This window comes from Sciurus carolinensis, chromosome 7 (genome assembly GCF_902686445.1).
Source record: "Sciurus carolinensis chromosome 7, mSciCar1.2, whole genome shotgun sequence".
Lineage (NCBI taxonomy): Eukaryota > Metazoa > Chordata > Mammalia > Rodentia > Sciuridae > Sciurus > Sciurus carolinensis.
This window is the reverse complement of record NC_062219.1, coordinates 151,237,482-151,257,032: the sequence shown is the minus strand read 5'-3', so window position 1 is coordinate 151,257,032 and position 19,551 is coordinate 151,237,482. Positions and strand designations below refer to the sequence as shown.

At 48.8% G+C, this 19,551-nt stretch overlaps 1 long non-coding RNA gene across 1 annotated transcript in view; it reads right to left on the bottom strand.

Moving 5' to 3' along the window:
* LOC124988662 (uncharacterized) overlaps window positions 1-19,551 on the bottom strand; it is a 291,874-nt gene that overhangs the window by 125,424 nt on the left and 146,899 nt on the right. The window contains exon 4 of the long non-coding RNA XR_007109465.1: window positions 5,432-5,589. This is a non-coding gene — a long non-coding RNA (uncharacterized LOC124988662). The remainder of the gene's footprint in view (window positions 1-5,431; window positions 5,590-19,551) is intronic.

The following is a 19,551-nucleotide window of genomic DNA, read 5'->3' as shown; positions in this document are numbered from 1 at the left end:
TCACTCAGACCCGGAAGACGAGGTTGGGCATAGGCCTCAGCCTGACTGCACATCCAAACTGCTTTCAACCTCCGAATATCAGCATGACAAGATCTGGGCAGTGGAGGGGGAGAATCCTGCCCCATTTCCACTGCGTAAGTGAGGCCCTGTGGTGGATGCGTCTGCGTTCAGCTGTCAGGCGGGTTCCCCAAAGAGACCCCAATTCTCATGCAAAGCAATTCAGCTTCAACCTGGAAATTCTCAATTTTTTCAGGGAACAGGATACGGAATCTGATGAGGCTGAGTTTCAGAGGTACCTGGAGCAGTACTGCTCGACGTTCTTGACACGATGCCGCAGGTGAAGTCAACAAGGAAATACTGTTTCCTCTTATGCATCAAATGCTACGACTAAAGAAGCCCAGGAACTTGGTACAACAAAAGTTCAAAGGAGCAGCAGTGGGACAGGCAAGGTCACCAGGGGAGTGGCAAGAGGCCCGTTCTGGAAACTCCAAATTGTGGAAGAGACCATAAAATTAGCATCAAGGGAGGGGGGTGGTCCATAGGGCCCTTTCCCACTTTTCCTTCTTCCTTTTTACCTAGAAATGGAGCCCTGATCAACAGTTCTGCATTCACCTAGTTCACTTCAAGCCACACCAGGGACATTGAAGACCACCTGCTCCTTACTCCTGAAGGAAGCTGAAGGGTAAATTTTGAAGTCACTCTTCTTGGGACCACACTCCCTGTGGTCTGCGAAAGTCCCTAAGGAGCTGGCTGGGAGCACAGCGTCATCTCCTGGAGGGCTAGACACAGCCGCACTTTTGAAAGGTGGGTAAAGACAACCACAAGACCATTCTGCTCCTCTTCTGATGTCACTCCTTATTGAGAAAAGAAGTAAGATAAAGAGGACAAAGCCCAAGACCAACAGAGGTGAGCAGGCCCTGCGGGGGTCGCCCCAGCAGCCAACAGCTCTGCAGGCAGCTTGCCGCAGGACTTCCCTAACTTGCTCTCACCTGCCTGACCTTCTCTCATCCTCATTAGCATTGCTACTTAGGACACAAGAAAAAATAAGCTGCACAGTAATGAAAAACTACAGCCCAACAGGATGGGACACGCCCGAGGCCCCCAGCAACTTAGCCTAAAAGGGAACTGAGGGGCCCTTCCCTTTTCTACCCAAAACACCACCGCAAGCACAGCAAGCACAGCACTCTTGGCAATCCTGTTTCCATGGTCCAGGGGAACAAAGCCTTCCATCTCTGGGTCTCTCTTGAAGGCCACAGCACCACCCCCATAAGACACATTCTTGCACTGGCCCTGATGCAGCCAAAGAGTGAACTCATGGCTTGCTTAAAAAAACAGATACTTGTACACCCCTGTTCATAGAGCATCATTCACAAAATAATGATGATAACAGCCCAAACATGGAAGCAACCCAGATGCCCATCATCAGCTGAATGGATAAAGTGTGGCAGATACAATGGAATATTAGTCAGCCTTAAAGATGGGGTGGCGGGTGTGGATGGGAGGTGGATTCTGACATTTACCACAGCATAGAGGCATCCTGAAGACATGATGCTAGGTGAAATCAGTCAGTCACAAATGGACCAACACTGTATGATTCCAAACTCAGAGAAAGGATGGCGGTTCCTGCCCGGAGCTGTGGGCAGGGAAACCATGAGTTGGTGAGTAGGTGTAGCATTTTAGTTTTGCAAGATGGGAGGCTCTGGAGATTAGGTGCACAAGGACGTGACTATTCTCAACACTACTAAATTATACACTTGAAAAGAATAGGGTAAGTTTTATGTTATGTGTATGTTAATCATAATAAAAATAAATTAAAAAGAAAAATACATTAAGCTGGCAAACTGGAATTAGCTGCTCTCTCTTCTAAACTACCTTTGCATCCTCAGGTGCTGACTGGTAGGAATCACTGGCGTACTATTGCACCCACTGGATTCCCTGAAATAACAGGTACTCACATCACTGCTTGCTTCACAGACAAGGAAGCCGAGGTCCAGACCCACTAAGTGCCTTTTGCAAGACGGCACATTCACAGATTGGATGAAGTGGTGCCTCATGCGGAGTCTGCTCTTCTGCCTAGATAGCTCACACACCCTGCAAGCAGGCTTTCCCCGCAGGTCACGGTCACCTCCCTGTCCCGTTCCTGGGCTTGGCAAGCTTATCTTCACTTGGCTTCTGCGGTAAGTGATGTGGCTGACCCTCCTTGCCTTCTGGACACTACCTCTTCCCTCCGCTTTCGGGACACCATTTTCTCCTGGTAATCCTATCGTCTGACCACGCCTTCCTTATCATGTTCTTAAGAAACGGATTCTTCTTTCCAAGTTTCCGCCAAAACAATGGCTAATTAATGACTGAATAAGTAGTTAAGCTATATTTACTTTAAATTCATTTCGTACATTCACAGGGTTGTTTTTGTGATCAGTTCCAGAGCCCTGGAGACAGGTTCTCTAGAGTTATCCCGTGAAGGTGGAGAGTCTACCTTACTTACCATACACCTCTCAAAGCCTCACGCAATATACGTAGTAAATCTCACAAAGACTCGTTAAATTTGATCTTAGTGTAACTAAACCCTCCCCTTCAAAACCACGTTTCCTAGAATTCTTCCAGATTCCAGTGAGAACATCTCCCCAATGATCTAGCCATCCAAGGCCAGCAAAGGGCCATGTTGGGCTCCAGGGAAGAGCCAAGCAGTCGAAAAGCTTCACCCTGTGACTCTCGGCGTCACGCTCAGATCCCTGCCGTGCCGCACCCCGGCACAAAGGCATTATTAACTAAAATGAGAACACTGCAATCTTCCTACGTGTCCTCCGACTACTAATTGAACTAATCCTTGAAACCCTAATCCACGAAATTAGAGGAAGCTCCAAAAGTGTGTGATCACTCAAGGCAGCTAAATTTGGGCGAAGAGTAAGTTAGTTGCAGATTAAATTCACCACGCCATGTCACCGAACAGCAAGTTACACAACAGTACGCTTCTGTTCCATTATTGCCTTAAAATAATAGGCTCTTCAGCAGCACCCTCTGGAAGTGACCCACCTGAGGCTGGCCCTGCATCTTCCCTGGTCCTTGGTCCCTCTCTGAACAGTACACTCTGAAGCCTACTTCTGCCCTCTGACCTCCGCAATGCCCTCCCCTCATTTCTTGGCCCAGCACAATGGCATGTTAATAGGCTGTTCGGATTCGCTCTGCAAAAATCAGTGTCGCAGACCCAGCAGGGTAACTCAGCTGCTTCAGCGGGTGCGGGTGTGCACACGGCTCTGGGTACCGCTGGGTAAGTCGCTGTTCCAAGGAATGAACATTTACCCAAGGGAACTCACAGTTTTCCTTCTTTTTTATTAGAGCATTATAATCACACATAGTTTTTGGGTTCCTTTTGACCAAATCATACATGCAAGAAATTCAATTTCTATGCCCACTCCCCTACCCCACGATCCCCTCCTCCCTCTCCCTTTTCTCCCTCCTCTCCTCCACTGATCTACCTTTCACTGCTTTATTCATTTATTTTTGACTGGTTGGTACCTTCTACATGTAAAGGTAGAATCCCCTTTGGCAGCTTTAGATATGCATAGGACAGGATTCTGTTGGATTCATTCCACATTCCCCAGCGCTCTCCTCTCCTTCTCCTTCTGCTCCACTGATCTTCCCTGATCTCTATGATACCAGATCCCCTCCCCCCACCTTCTTTCCCTTATGTTGCTCTAACTTCCACATGTGAGGGAAAACATTTGACTTTTGATTTTCTGAGTCTGGTTTATTTCACTTAGCATGATTTTCTCCATTTCCATCCATTTATCAGCAAATGCCATTATTTCATTCTTCTGAGTCAAATTCCATTGTGTATATATACCACATTTTCTCGATCTGTTCATCTATTGACAGGCATCTGGGATGACATCATAATTTAGCTATTGTGAATCGTGCTGCTATAAACACTGTAGTGACTGTATCACTGTAGTATGCTGATTTTAGTTCTTTTGGATAAATACTGAGGAGGAGGGCTAGCTGGGTCAGATGGTGTGGTTCTATTCCTAGTTTTTGAAGGAAATCTTTACACTGCTTTCCAAAGTGGTTGAACGAATTTGCAGTCCCACCAGCAATGTATGAGTGTACCTTTTTCCCCCACATCCTCAACAACATTTGTTATTTTTTGTATTCTTGATAATTGCCAATCTGACTGGAGTGAGATGAAATTTCAATGTAGTTTTAATTTGCATTTTTCTGTTTCCTAGAGCTTTTGAACATTTTGTCATATATTTGTTGGTCATTTGTTTCTTCTTTTGAGAAATTTCTGTTTAGTTTTTTTGCCCATTTATTGATTGGGGTTATTTTTAGCATTGAGTTTTTTGGAGTTATTTATATGTTCTGGATATTAATCCCCCATCAGAGGAATAGCTGGCAAAGATTTTTCCCATTCCAAAACCTCTCCCTTCACTCTAATTGTTTCCTTGGTTGTACAAAGCTTCTTAATTTGATGGCATCCCACTTCATTGACTCCTGGTTTCCATTCTTGAGCTTGAGGGGTCTTGAGGAAGTCAGTACCTGCACTTACATGACGGGGAGCTGACCCTACCTCTCTTCTAGTAGTGGCAAGGTTTCTGGCCTAATTCCTGAGTCTGTGGCCCACTTAGCTCTGACTTTTGTGCAGGGCGAGAGATGGGGATCTAGTTCCATTCTTCTACATGGTGGATATCCAGCCTTCTAGCACCATCCGTTTCAAAGGTTGCCTTTTCTCTAATGTATATTTTTGGCACCTCTCTCAAGCATCAGATGACTGTGGATATGTGGTGTTATCTCTGTGTCTTCTATACTCTTCCACTGTTCTCCACACCTGTTCACTTAGTGCTTCCTTAAATTGATTTTTTGTTTGTTGGATTTAGGTACTGAGACTAATTTCCCACCTTATTTTAAGTACCTTAAACATACTGAGGTAGCCATTCCCTATAAGCCATTGTCCAAAATATTGCGCAATGTTAAAAAGATAAAATTTCAACAAAAAGAAATGGTTATGACTGAATTGAGAATTTGGAGAGGAAGTTGACTGGTCCAAGAGAAAGGATAATTTTTTTAAGTCTAGATGGAAAAAAGGACCAACTATCAGGATAGCACACTGCTAGATTGAAAGGGCACATTAAAAGGAACATGGTGGAATCCAGTATCAGTTTCTGATAAGAAGTTATTTTTCAGCAAATGAAAGGTCACCCTTTGATAACACGTGTGTAATGGCACATGACGTTGACCGGAGAAAGCATACATTTTGAGATAGGGGAGATTTTTTAAAAGATCATCTCTCTTTGAAAGAAGGAGAAAAGAAGAGCCTTTCTAAACTTCTGAGAGTCACGGAAGACACGCTTCCTTTTTCTCCTGCGGCCAGAGCTAAGGCTTTTTCAGTATTTTGCTGCTGCTGTTGTTTTACAAAGCGCATCGGTGAAATTACCTTACCCAGCCCGAAGGCTCTGCTTTCAGAAGGCTACGGTCTCCGAGGTCCAAGGGTCTCGCGGGAACAAATGCCACCCGGAAGAGGTGCCGGAGCCAGGGCTGAGGGCAGGGAGCAGCCAGGAAGACGCTCCTCACCTCCTCTCTTCAGCGTGTTCCCTGGGTGTGGCAACAAGAGGAACGGACATTTTAGTCAGAATTATTGTTTATGAATTCCCTTCGACGAAGCCTCTTGCTGCCTGCAGAGGGGCTCCGCGCTCCCGCAGCCCCTGCTCAAGATCTCCAGAGCATATGGAGCTCACGATCTCCACCGCCGTCCTGGGGTCGCCTGGCTGCCCCCTGCCACCCTGCCCCCCCCGCACACTCCAGCTCCACAGTTGGCACTTGTTCTGCGGCTGTCATTTTCTGTCATTCTTCTTCCTCCCTGAAGGTCGCAGACCCTTGCTTTATCTTCCCAACATGTCCACCTGTCCCCCGCCCAACACAACAGGTCCTCAGCAGGGCCATTCATTAATTTTGGGAAGATCCACGGTGCACCTGGTACTAAGCAGACCCTACCCTGGGGGCCGGGCCAGTGGCCGTGAGGGAAGCGTACACCAGTGCCCCTGGCAAGCTGAGAGTCCAGCCAGTTCCTGCGGACGGACGGAAGGATGCTAGAGAACCAGCGCCTTCTCTCCTGACAGCCTGGAAGTCACGCTCAGAGAAACAACATGCAAACCTCGGCCTAGAGCTGCTGTTCCGCGATCTCTAGAATTCGGATGTGAAGTCCAGGCCTGATTAGAGCCCCAGAGTTATCAACAGACCAGTCCATTTCCTTCAACAATGGCCAAACTCAAAGGACAGGAGATGGGCCCTCACGCTGCCATCAGATGAGCATTCTGCCCACAAGCGGTAACACCTACTTGGAGGCAGCCACAGCCTGAACAAAAGGCAGAAAATCAAGCCAGGAGAGGACCCGCCTCCAGCGCCGCTGGTTCTAACGACTCCTCACCCCGGAACATTGGTGGCTCTGGAGTCTCTCATCTCACCCATGTTCCCTCCCTGAACCTTCTTCGCATGGCAGTGAAGCAGGTGGTAGAGTCCTACCTTGTCTGGAGACACTACGTGGAGGCTCGGGGGGCTCATGTTACTCGCCTCATTTTATGCAGCTGATAAATTATAAGGTCAAACTCACACACGAGTCAAGAACCGCAAGGTCAACAGCAAGCTCTCACTACGGCACACCACCTTCTAGAGCAGACGCAGATCACAGATTGAGCTGGAAACGCAGAACCTTCAGCTGCGACACAAGTCCTCTCCCCAGTAATACCCATCCCCCTCTCTCTCGCACCCCTGTCTTTTGGGGTTCCACAGGAAATCTACCAGTTACTGCCAATGAAGGCCAGCCTTTCTACAGAAGTCAGGTAGCAGACCTTCCAGCCAGCTGGCCTACAGGTGCTCTGCCTAGTGACCGCATCACCTCTAGACTCTGAAGAGCTTCCCTTCAGGTCACTAACTTCCTGGTCCAAGACAGCAAGTTCTCGCAGGGCCAGGACGTCACACGCTTCAGCCAGCCTGGCCCTCAGCACGCTTTGTGACCTGTAGCAGGACAAGTAATGAAGGAACGCATGACGACTCCACACCCTCCCTGGGAAAGCTGGCTCAGGAGTTTGCTGCTTCTCCTCCATTATCTGAGCCATTCGAAGGCGGAGGCGCTCCCCGTCTCCCTGTGAGAATCACGTGCGGAGCCCCAGATGGTGCCGTGCTTATGTGGCATGTGTGTTGCATCAATATTTGCTCATTGATCTGTTGCTCAAATACCACTACTGAGTTGTGTTTGTCTGGCAAATCAGGCAACTTTAATAATTAGTGTCTGGGGTGGGAAAATATCTTCTGAAAAACTTGGGGGTGAAGGAGAGGAAGGATGGAGAGTGAGCCTGGTCTACGGAAGGTACTAGAGGGAAACACGTTCCAGAGCTAAAACAAAATCGTGAAATCAACAGGGCAACACTGTGTTGTTTTACACACACTCACAAATACACACACACACAAGTAACAAAAGTACCTTTGACACTGCTGTAGCCTGTGGAGTCACACTATAGACACTGAAATGCGGATGTGTCACCTTTTGCTCTACCAAAATCAAAAAAGACTCACTCTCCTGTCTACAAACGCCATACTTTGTCATTCTTCTGACAAAAGCACATGTACTAAACGATTAGGTCACTAAACTGAGTGAGGTGTTTCGGTAAAGCAGGTTTCTGATTTGTTGAAGGTTAACTAGAAAACCACCTGTGGTTTAAGCCTTGGTGGGGGATCAGAGGATCTGAGAGTTGGCCGGGACAGTACAGACCTTCCAGTTAAAGCCCCGACCCAGTGAGAGGAGCCTTTCCGTGGTGATCACCAAGACCCAGAGGAAGCGCGTTAATGTTTCCCTGTAATGGACATACTTCATCTTTCCTTGATGATAAGTAATTTTCAGGTATCACGAGGTCATGTTTGAAGTCAGAATCTCCCACATGCTGTGAACTGCAGATGTGATCATGCGACACTGAGGCAGAGAGACACAGATCCCAGCACAAGCCCAGGAAAGCATATGAAACCTAAAATCCGTAATATGTCTGTCTCCTAAGAGATGCTCAAAGAAAGCATAGCTTGGTTAAAGACCAATGATTTTTGAGTTCTGTTTGGGGTTTATCTTCACTGAAAAAAAGAATCTGATGTTACTATGAGCTCAAGGAGTCCGATCAGACCAAAAGACAATGATGTTGTTCAAGCTTAATTGAAAACTCTCCTGAATTATTAATAATAGCATAATTGCTGCCTCCAGATGAATACATATTTATCTCAATGGAATCATGTCCAATGATAAGAGTATATTGCCATGACAAACTACTAAACCTTACAACATACAATCAATTTACATTATTTTATTCAATGGATGTAGTGCTGAAAATTGACATATGTACAAAGTCTTTTTTTGTAAATCTCATTACATCTAAAATATTCTAGGTGAACTCACCAATGTAAGAGACTCATGATTGTCAGCCCTAAATATCAACAACCCCCTAACTCATATTTCACTTGCAATTTTACATCTTGGAATGTTCACTTCTCCTGAAGAGAAGAACAACCTCAGAGGACATCCTCCCTAGGGAGACTGGTTTAGTCAGCTTTTTCACTGCTGCGACTCAATGATCTGACCAGCACAATTATAGAGGAGGAAAGGTTTATTTGAAGGCTCATAGCTTCAGAGGTCTTACTCCATAGAAGGCTGGCTCCATTCCTCAGGGTTTGAGGTGAGGCAGGCCAGCATGGCAGGACAGTGTGGCAGAGGGAAGCAGCTGGCATCATCAGGAAGCAGAGAGACTCCACTCTCCAGATACAAAATATACACTCCATGGCTATGGGAGTCTACATTTGCAATTCCCACCTCCTCCAGCCACACCCTTCCACTTCAATTAATCCCATCAGGGATTAATCCACTAACTGGGTGAAGACTTACAACCCAACCATCTCTCCTCTGAACCTTCCTGCACTGTCTCACCTGTGAGCTCTTGGAGGACACCTCGCATCCAACCCTAACAGACTTCAAAACACGTCAAGATGCACCACGGATCAGCATACTAAAGGTGCACGGCCCCTCGGCCCACAGAGCTCCCCTTCCTACAGGGATGGAAGTCCAAGTCCTCTGGCTGCATGTGTCCCAAGGGTAACAGGATGGTCAGCATGAGGGAAGTGCATTCAGTCTTCTCAGGAGTCCCCCAGGGTGAGTTGACATTCAGATAGAATGGAAGCAAGTATAGGAGGCTGGAACAGCACCACCTTGCCTGGATGTGTCCAAGTGACATCTGCAAGCTGGACGAGATGGCTACAGAGAAAGTGGCAGGAGATCACAGAGGTGGTGATGACCTGACTCCCCAGCTGCAGTCGGCCCCCCGACCCTGCCAGAAGCTGTGGTGGGTTAGCGGAAAGGCCCTGGGAGGGCCGGAGCATGGGCAGTGAGCTAGGGACGCGACTGGTGGCACCAGCCGGGCCATCGCAGGCCTGAGGAGCAGCCATCCAGGGGGAATCAAGCTGGGGGTTGACCTGTCCCCCCAGTTCTGGTGCAGACGCCTGCTCCACACAGTGCCACAGACCAGGACCCAGAGCACCCACATCCCACGACCTCAACCTGCTGCTCCCACTAGCAGACACAGGAGGAGGACAGATGAATGGGACTGGGGTTATTTTTCCAACCCTGACGCCTCCATTCCAGCTCCACCAACCAGCCCCAGGCCCTGGTCTCCAACCAGGCCCTCGTCCTGCTTGGCAAGTCCCTTCCCATTCCCCAGCTCCGTCTGTCCTCCGTGCTGTTGGAAGAGTGATTCTGCTGTCATGCACACATCGCCAACCAGACACATGACCCCCTAGCTCAAGACCTGACCTTGGCTTTGCACCGCAGCCCTGTCTCCCACCACGTCCCCTCCTCTCACCCACAGTACGAGAGGCCGCAGTCATTGGCCTACCCCATGACGTCTCAAGCTCACATGGCTGCTGCCTTGGGAACAGCCTCTCCTGCTGGGTAAGATGAGTTCCACCTCCTTCTTAAGACGCCAGAAGAGCATATTCCCAACGGTGCTCCAGTTACTCCCCCAACCTTCCCGCACTGTCCGGAAAGACCACTTACGTTTTGAACCACCCACCCTCTGGACTCAGAGCTCTTTAAAGATGGAGACTGTTTCTTGTGCAGCCTTGAGTTCCAGAAGGTAGCACAGTGGCACCTAGCAGATCATGGGGGAAAAAATGAAAAGGCTGGGCTTAACTGTTTATCATTGCCTAATATTTATATAAAGGAGACTGTGGGAGAGTGTTTTAAAAAAAAAACAGTCTAAGGCAAAAAGAAAAAGCAAACTTTTGAAAAACAGAATGCAGTTTTAAAACAACAGAAACTTCAGTGAATGCCAGAAGTATTTCCAATTGCAAACAGTTAGGATATCCTGGTCTCATCCAAGTCTGTGTCCCTTCCAGAGGCTGTTAGATTGACAGAGGGCCACAGTGCATTATAAGCCAGGGCTCTGGGAGTCCCTCTGGGAAGCAAATCCCCAGCTGTGGATAAAAATGAAGCATCTTCTGCCTATTTATCTGCACTGTTTTTGAGATTCATCACCCCAACATCTTAGGGTCTATTTTCTTCCTGTGTCATTACCACAGTTGGATTCCTTAAACAAGACTTGGTGGCAAACATGGGGTCCAAAGGGAATGTTATTCATAATAAAAGTATGAATCCAAAGGAGAATCCGGTGCTGAATGGGTCTTCCTCACCAGTTAGAAGCCTTGCCGTAAAATGTGCCATCGTTGGTTATGGCTTGTCCCTGAGGCTGGTGTGTTGGGAGCCTGGTCCCCAGAGTGGCAGTACTGAAAGGTGAAGGGACTCAAGAGGTGGGGCTGCCTGGAATACTAGTCCTGACCGCCCTCTTGCAGGGGCTACTGCCCTTCTCTCTCTCTCTCTCTCTCTCTCTCTTTCTCCCTCCCTCCCTCTCTCTCTACTCCTGTCTCTCCCCCTCGATGCTCTACACCTCCTTGGAATTCTGTCTGCATGACGCCCATCACCAGGGCCAGCCCCCCAACCTTGCACCAGAACTGTGAGCCAGAACACCCTTTCAATTGACCCAGTCTGTGGTTCTGTGTTATCAACAACCAAAAAGTAGGCTAAAACAAACTTTCTGTAGATTGAAGTTTGCCAGCATTAATACCAAAAGTCAAAGCAGAGAAAAAGGGAGGAGGGAAAGGGAGACAAGGCTTTGGTCAAGTCCACGTGTGGGTGTCTGGCTGGGCAGTCACGTAGCTTCTGCTGGGCCCTTCCTGAAGGGCATGTCCTCACAAACCTCCTGTGAGCTCAGTCGGGAGCAGGAGAGGGCAGGAGCCGGGGAGGCCGCGGGGCGAGGGTATTACAGTGGAGGCAGCCGACAGAGCCAGGGCTCAGACGCAGCAAAGACCCACAGGGAAAACCACCACCGGCAGAGGCGGCCCAACTCCTGGGAGACCGGTAGTTAGAGAAAGTCTTTTTTAAACTCAGTGGAAAAGGCACACATACAGCAGGCACCAGGGTAATTACCAAAGCCACCAGGCCCGTCTGCCAAGCCTGGCTGATGTGGCCTCTTGACCAGGTTTGGCTCTTGGCTCCTGCAGAGTTCTGGTCCCCAGGTCCTCCTCCTCCCACTACTAAATGCACCCGTGGTGACCTGCTCCACACACCACGAACCCTGGCTATCTGTCTGCTGGTTTGTTCTGGCATCTACTACAAATGGCAGAGCATTTGTGAAATGCACCCCAGCTCTGCAAAACTCTACTGCAGCATTAGTTACAAGAATTCATTTCTACATTTCTAGAGATCATTGTGAATTTTCCTATCAGACGCACAGCAAGCATGGGCCTAACACAATCGGTAACGAATGTTCCTCATTCATCTTCTCTGGGCCACAGGATCATCGTTCGGTTGCTGGTGCGGAGGGAGCCACGGTGAGCTCCTGTTCTACACCACAGCACACCCTCTCCAGTCCCCTGCTGACACTGCAATCTCACTCACGTGTGACCACACCCCCAAGTCACTCTCCCTGGGTGCTCTGCTCAAGCCCAGAGCCAGAGACCCGAGAACATTCTGGATGCCTCAAAAGCAAACTGCTTGAAGCTGAGCTGCTCCTGTCGCCGTCCACCAACCCTCCTGTCCCACTCCTGGCATCCTCCTTGACCCGGCTCTCTCCTCCGACCTCACATACAGTCATAAAGCCACGGTGCCCCAGCTCTGCTCCATAGCAAGAAGCGACGTCCCGCCGTCACGCTGAAGAGCGTCTGAGCGTCTCTCTCCCAGGCTCCAGCGAGAGGTGCGGAATCCTGCCCGTGCCCACACGCCCTTTTCATCTCTCCACTCTCCCTCCAGGACGTGCTCCTCTGTCCCAGTTCCACAAGCAGGAGGGTGCAGTCAGCAGGACCTGTGTCATACCTCATGGGGGAGGGGCTGTGGTCACTTTATGAAACCACCAGAAACCCTTCTGAAGTCCGAGCCAGAGAAAGATGCTCACGTTTCCCAACAGCAGCATGTCCAGGGAACACTCCTCCAGAATGAACCATGAACTCGCTTCATGCAGCAACCCAGAGAGAACTAGTCTGTTCCTCAGTAACAAGGTGCAGAGCCAGGACAGACCTGGATGGAGACGTAAAAGGCCAAGAAGGCAGGAATGAGTCCCCAAAAGGCAGCAGTAGTAAGAGTCCGCCACTGAGTGAGGGCCCCTCAGCGATGACAGACCACACACTCCCCGTCCCTTCGACACCCGAATCCTTCCAGCCTGTCCTCAGCCTGCTGCGGTACAGCCCAGCTGGAAGCATCTCAAGAGGATGCATTTCCTCAACCTGGGTCTTTTAAGGCAACTCCAAGAGAGAATTTCTAAGAATAAAGCACCTAATTAGGGGGAGCCAGCTACCAGGCTCAGCTCGGTTCAACCTTGGGTGAGAACGTTTCGGTCCTTGGCTTGGCATTACGGAGGTATTTTCCTTACTATCTTTGGGAGCAGAGTCACCATTTCCAGGTGTGACCCACACAAGAGGTGTGGACTATAAACTCAGGGCATCCCTTGACAACCCAGAGACTCGCAGCTGGCAGGACAGAGCTCGTGTGTGCTGCTTTCTATAATAAGATGCTCTTTACCCCTGGGTAAGTTGATGACTCAGACTCTGGAGACTCCCCCTCACCCCTCCGGCCTGCTTGCACTTTCCTGAGGCTGACCGACTCGAGGAAAACAAGTATTGCATTATGCCTGACTCCTTGGAATGAGATCAGTTCTGGTTTCAAATTCCCTTGCAGAACAACCCCAAGGCCATAGACCCTGTAAAAACCCCAGATGCCTAACAGCTCAGGAAGGCCTCGGCTCGACAAGAAAGCATTACTTAAGTAATAAGCAGCAAATGTATCCTCAACCCAGACTGGCACCTTCTGAGGTCTCCTCCGAGGCGATGGGCAGGCCCGTATCTGTAAACAAGCCAGTCTCAGCTCGGCTCCTCCAAGGAGGCAGAGGCCTCAGCCCAGGGCTCGGCAGTGATTTTCTCCAACTGGCACCATCTGTGCACACCCTGCCAGACTTGCTGACAGAGCAGGCTGCGTAGACCATTACTAATCTGCCAGGGTCAGCAGGGTCGGCCGGCAACAGGATGCCTATAGATTTCAAAGGCCAGCCTTCCCTCCACGCCAGCTAATCAATCTAAGTTGGAAAGCAAGCATGTTTTTATTTCACGTTCTTTTAAATTTCAAAGAAAAATCTCATTTTTAAAGCTCTTAGTGTGGGAATGGTTTGCATGTAATCGGTGCCCTGATACCAGTTCAGTCACATGATATCTCTGGAACATGAGGCTTCCGCATTGATCCTTTGCCAATTTTTGGTAACCAGGCCAGGAGGACAACTTTCATCAGAGAGTAAAAGCCATTAAAATCGTGACCCCAGGGAAGGACATCATGAGACAACACTCAAAGTCAACTCTAAGTCCTCTTAGCTGAGTCTGCAAAAGAATCATAAAAGCCAATTTACAGTCAGCCTAGCAGAATCGTACCATGTGAGCCTGGGCAGTGTAACTAGAACTGGTAACTCGAAGCCTGGCCTCACTCCCCATCTACTCCAGAATCCACCCCCCATGCTGCCACCTGTCATCCACTGCCCATCAAGTGTCTGCCAAGCCTCCACTGCATGCCAAGGACTCCATATTCCCCTGAACGTCTTCCTTTCACTGAGGGACGGGATGGCTTTGAGTCTAGTACCCAGTCAGAGATGGACCAGACAGGTCCAAGAGCCCCATGAGACAGGACCACGTCACTCCTCCTTTGGAGTGCCACCATGCAACACAGAATCATTCCAGGCTCACTGCAGTAAAGAAAGAGAAAACCCTTTTATATAATTCTGTAAATAAAATTTTTTCTGGGGGCTGTCATGGCCAATTACTGTAATCATTTCTTTGTAGACAACGTTATTCTAGATCTTCAAGTCAAACTATGACTCAATCTGATAATCAAAACTGCAACAGCCACAAAACCAAGGCACTGCTATAAGCTCTGAAGAAACGAGATCTTTTGTTCACAATAATTAAAGGTTTAAAGAAATTGCGAGATAAGTGACCTCATCTTCCCCTTGCTTAGGTATCAGTTTCTGTACTTAACAAAAAAACAGAGTTCAAATTGGGCTAAAGAGGTAGGAGTAAGGGGGAATTGGTGAGCTAAAATATAATTAATAATTTCTCCAGCCCAGAATACTTTCCTTAAAACTCTGGGCTTGTGAAGGATGATGCTGGGAGGTTTGCAGAGCAGACTTGACCACTGGGACAGAATCAGAGAAGCAGGCTTTCCGTGAGCTCCTATTGAGTAATTCCTTCCTCCAGTTTTTTCAGGCTCCAGGCAACTATAGATAACTCCAGGCTGGTTTGGCTACTCACTCTTCCATCCTTCCCAATTCTGCCCCTGGAAAAGGTGGCTCCGTATCATGCAAAACTAAGCCACACAGTCACTCGGATCCTCTCCAACTATTCCATGTGGCAGACTCATTGCTACCTGCACAGCGAACCTGTCTCAACCTGGAGACTTTGCTCCTGGATATCACAAAACAAACCAGAGACCAGAGGAATGGGGGTATTAGGTGTGACCGTGCTTCATACCTATTCTGTTTTTCCCAACTCCTGGGACCTCAGGTGCACTGCAAGAGATCTCCTTCCACCTAACTTAGGAAATGAGCATCTCCACATCCCAGGGAGCTTCTCAGGCCTTTCAGGAACGGCGTCTTGCAAGACCTATGTTCACCCACGAGGCTTTTCGCGTCGAGCTTTGCAACCTCTCTGCCCATCTCCAGCCCCAGTTCAGGTCTGTCTCTCCACCCTCCTGGCCCCCAGCGAGTCCTGTTTAAACAAAGACCACCCAGCATTCAGCTTCATTTCTCTCCGTCTGGTTCTGCTGGCAAGAGATAAGAAGCCAGACAGAGGCTTTTGTAGGGTTTTACCTGTAACTTGTTTAACTGTAACTGACAAACACGAGCTCAGCCTTCAAGCGCAGCAGGTTCCCTGGTGCAGGGACAACCTGAACAGGCCTGGGCTTCTGGCGGCAGCTCGGTGCACAGGCAGCCGGCAGACTGATCAGAATCAGAAAGCCTGGATGGCAGAACAAAAAATCCCTGAGACGCCTGAAAAGACCCATCGAAGCAAGAAAGCAGCAAAACAATGACCAAAGTATGCCAATAAAACTCAGAAACGCACCCAAACGACCAGCGTCAAGCAGAGACGGTAACCAACCCTTGCCTCTTAAACAGCCCAGATGGAAGCCCTACCACCTGGGGCGACTCACTCTCCTGGCAAGGACAGACAGCTCCTTCAATCTTGCCTACTTCTTTTGATTTCTAAGCATTTAATCACACTCACCAGCCTGTTACCAAGAAGTAGGGTTTATGTGTTTTAATTCTCTTGTCAACTCTCCATTACTAGGTGTGAGTACTGAAGCATAAACTTAGGCTGGGGTTATAGATTAGTGGTAGCGCTTGCTTACCATGCAGGAGGCCCCAACTTCCAGTTCCAGCACACGAAAACACGCACACACACACACGCACACACACACACACACACACACACACACACACACGCATAAACCCGAATGCTTAGTCTACCTTTACAGAATTTGTGAAAAGAAAAAACAAGGTTTATTTTCCTCTCTTGACTTCTCCGACCACTTAGATTTTATCTGGTTCATGAAGATTCTAAAGGAAAACCCCTAGAGGAGGCTTAGAAACCCAATCCAGCAGGAAGCTGGATCAAAGGAACCTAAATGAAATGCTGTGGTCACTCTTCCTTCAGGTGCCATTAGCATCTGCCCAAGGGCTGCCTCTGTGACAAGTCAAAATGGCTTGCCCCGGGCTCACAGGAACCAGATTTAAATAACAGTCAAGGTCTGGTTGTGAAAACACATAAATGTTAGAAGGGCCCATTTCCTTTAACATTTAATATGTTCGCTCTCCCTATAGTCACCCTCTACAATGGCTTCGAGATCACCATCTAATCTCTAATCCTGACTCAAGGAAGCCAGCTACGATCCCTCCATGGAAGGAACTGAGGGCAGCTCACTTCCACCGAGACGTGCTCACTGCATGGTGGGAAAGAATCGCCAGGGAGAATGGATCACTGAGGAGAAGAAAGATGAGCCTGAAAAGATGAAAGAAAAGCAAAACCACAAAGGAAAAGGACTTCTCTCTGTGCTGGAGGGTGGCATGCTGAAGCCCACCTGTCTGAGTAAAGGATCTACCTAGAAGTTCTGACCTCTACCACGCAACCCAGAAACCACCAAAATACCACAGGGCCAGATCCACAGTGACCGTCAGAGAGCGCATCACTGCCCAGGGTACCGTGGTGGAGGTACTGAGGCACCATCTCTCCCATAAATATTTCTAAAGTGAAGCATTTCTTCCAGATGCCCAATCCATGCTCCCAACCACATGCAGAGTTCAATAAACAGGGCAACGAAGAGGCTGACTTTTAAAGGAGGTTGGGGACCATCCGCTGTAGCTAAGCCTTCACTCCTCCTTCCAGAACTGGCATCTCCCCTAAACAGCACCTTCTAAATCCGTAGAACTGCAGAGACCTAGCATTTCAGAAATGCCAAAGGACCCATGACGTGAATCCACTGGGAAACTTCCTTGTCACAGACAAAGATGACAAGGCTCAGTCACACAGCTGTGTGGGTCACACAGCTGGAGACCAACCAGTCAGGCTTACCAGCCAAACTGAAATATGGGGACCAAGCAAATGTACTTCACCTTCCCAGCTAATTTGTCTAGCAATACATTATAAATAGCCCAAGATTTCTTTTTTAAAATATCTGAATCCGTACATTTAAAAATAAGAAAAATGGCAATCCTTTAATGGAGTGGTTAAATAGAGTGTTTTTATAACCACCTTTGAAAAGCTAAGCACATGTTGAAACTAACTGGACCACCCAAGTTAAAAATCTAGTTATTCCATTTAATGTTTATTTGGTTTGTTTCTAAATGTGTATTTAAGTGGCAAAGTCATAAAGGGAAGAATTAATGATAATCGATACCAGATCTGCAATCATGGGGCTCTTCATGGGTTTGCAGTCTGTAGAGAAGTCAGCCGGGGGTGGGGGGAAATGCGTTCTAAAATGAGAAGACTGTGTTGTGCTGGAAAAACGGGTCCTTGAACACACACTGTGCTCTGAAAGCAGAACGATCCACAGACCAAGGCTCACTCCTCGGAGGGACACTCACCACCGGGAAAATGTGGCGGTCTCAGAACTAGGGAGGTGGCAGAGGAGACTCAGTGCTGGAAAAGAATGTGTTTGGTGCCCTTCTGGTGTCTTCAAGACTGTATGTCACAACTCTCGATTCCAAAATGAAGTGCAGACAAACTTCAAAAGACCCAGAAACAAAGGCTGCCTTTACTTCCAGATGGTTCCTATCCCTGAGGAATGTTCACCGTTTATTTGAAACTCAGAACACAGCCCCTCGTAGAAACGATCCCATAAATAGGGATTAGGTTTCCAGACCAGCCTCCAGAAACATTTTTAAAATTTCCACGTATACCTGAAGTAATAAATACTACAATGTATGGAACCAAAGCCAGAAGGGAGGGAGGGCCTGCGGCAGTGCAGCAGAGGGGAGGACTCTCAGGGCTGCCTTCTGTTGGCCCTCCCCGCTGTGCCTCCGAGCGCCAGCGACGTTAGGGGCACTGGCCAGGCAGGCTCCCCTCTGCCTCCCTGCACCCCCGCCCCTCCTTAATACCCATCTCCTGGGGAAGGAAGAGGAAGCAGAGACGAAGGCATCCCCGTTTCCCAGGGCCCATACCTCCAAGAGAAATAAGGCCAAACCAGCCACCAGTACCTGTCAAGGGAGCAGGAACTGTGGGACATGGCAGCTGTGGCAGAGAGCAAGAACGGAAGGCTCCAGGCACCCCACCCAGAGCTCGGATGCCTTGGCCAGCCCACCCCTGTGCCCGCTCCACCCTGCAGGCTTTGGGAAACCAGGCCTACCTGCACAAGAGTAACAGAAGTCAACTGCAGTTGGCCCCTGGAAAAGCTAGGGAATGTTTCCAGGAAATGGACCATTTTTCCTCTGAGAACAGTTGGCGTACAATCAGGATGGACTGTTCGTGGGGCTAGCAGAATTCAAGTGACAGGGCCTAGTGCACTTTGCAGAAAAACAAATGATTTCCCGGAATTCGGACCCCTTGATGTGTGTGTGCTGTGCATTAGAGGAAGGATCTAGACATGGTGACCAGTCCACAACTCTAAGACTTCAAATTTTCCAAGTACACAGATTGGGCAGGACCTGGGATTTATTTGATTGTAGTGAAAGTAAACAGTGAAAGTCTCTTGAAGTGCTCACAGTATACATTTGCAAGAATGAAGTTCAGCTCCTCGTGGATCAAATGCACGAAACCCACCAACCAATAAAGGGGGTGGTCCTGACTATGAAGCATGAGCCAGCTCCCAAGCAGCACTTCCTCCACCGAGACCAGGCTTCCTCATCCCTGTGGCCACAGGCGGACCCCTCCCTGCCGTCTCAGAGCATCTGAAAGCAGTGTTCTTAAAATGGAACTAAATCCACCTTCAAACTACACCCTGGATTTGCAAACACACACTGAGTCAAAATTAATACCGCTCAATGGGCTCAAATTAGGCTCGGCTTGGGGCTGCGTGCCTTTACACATGCTCCGTGGGCCCCGCCCCTCCAGTCCCTGCCCCAGCCAGGAAAAGGCTTCAGACAAGTTGAAGCAGAGACCTGTGCACCAGGCAGCCGCAGAAAATGCTCTCCTGGGTGATGATGATATCCTCCGGCACCCAAACCCTAGACCACAAGGATGGTGCTCACTGCGTGCAGCAGGAGCTGGCTCCAGACGCAGAGTGACACGATGAGTTAATTCAGCTGTAGCACTGAAATCCACATATGCACCAGCATTATGTGGGCCTGTGCATCCAGCAAATCTCCAGATAATGAGGAAGCTGTGTGACATACTGGGAGAGGCACTGGGCTGAATCGGAAGACCTAGATTTCTCATATTGACTCTGCCGGTTCATCTCCAGGGAAGGGGCAAATCAAGTTCTCTCTGGGACTAAATTTCCTCATCTGT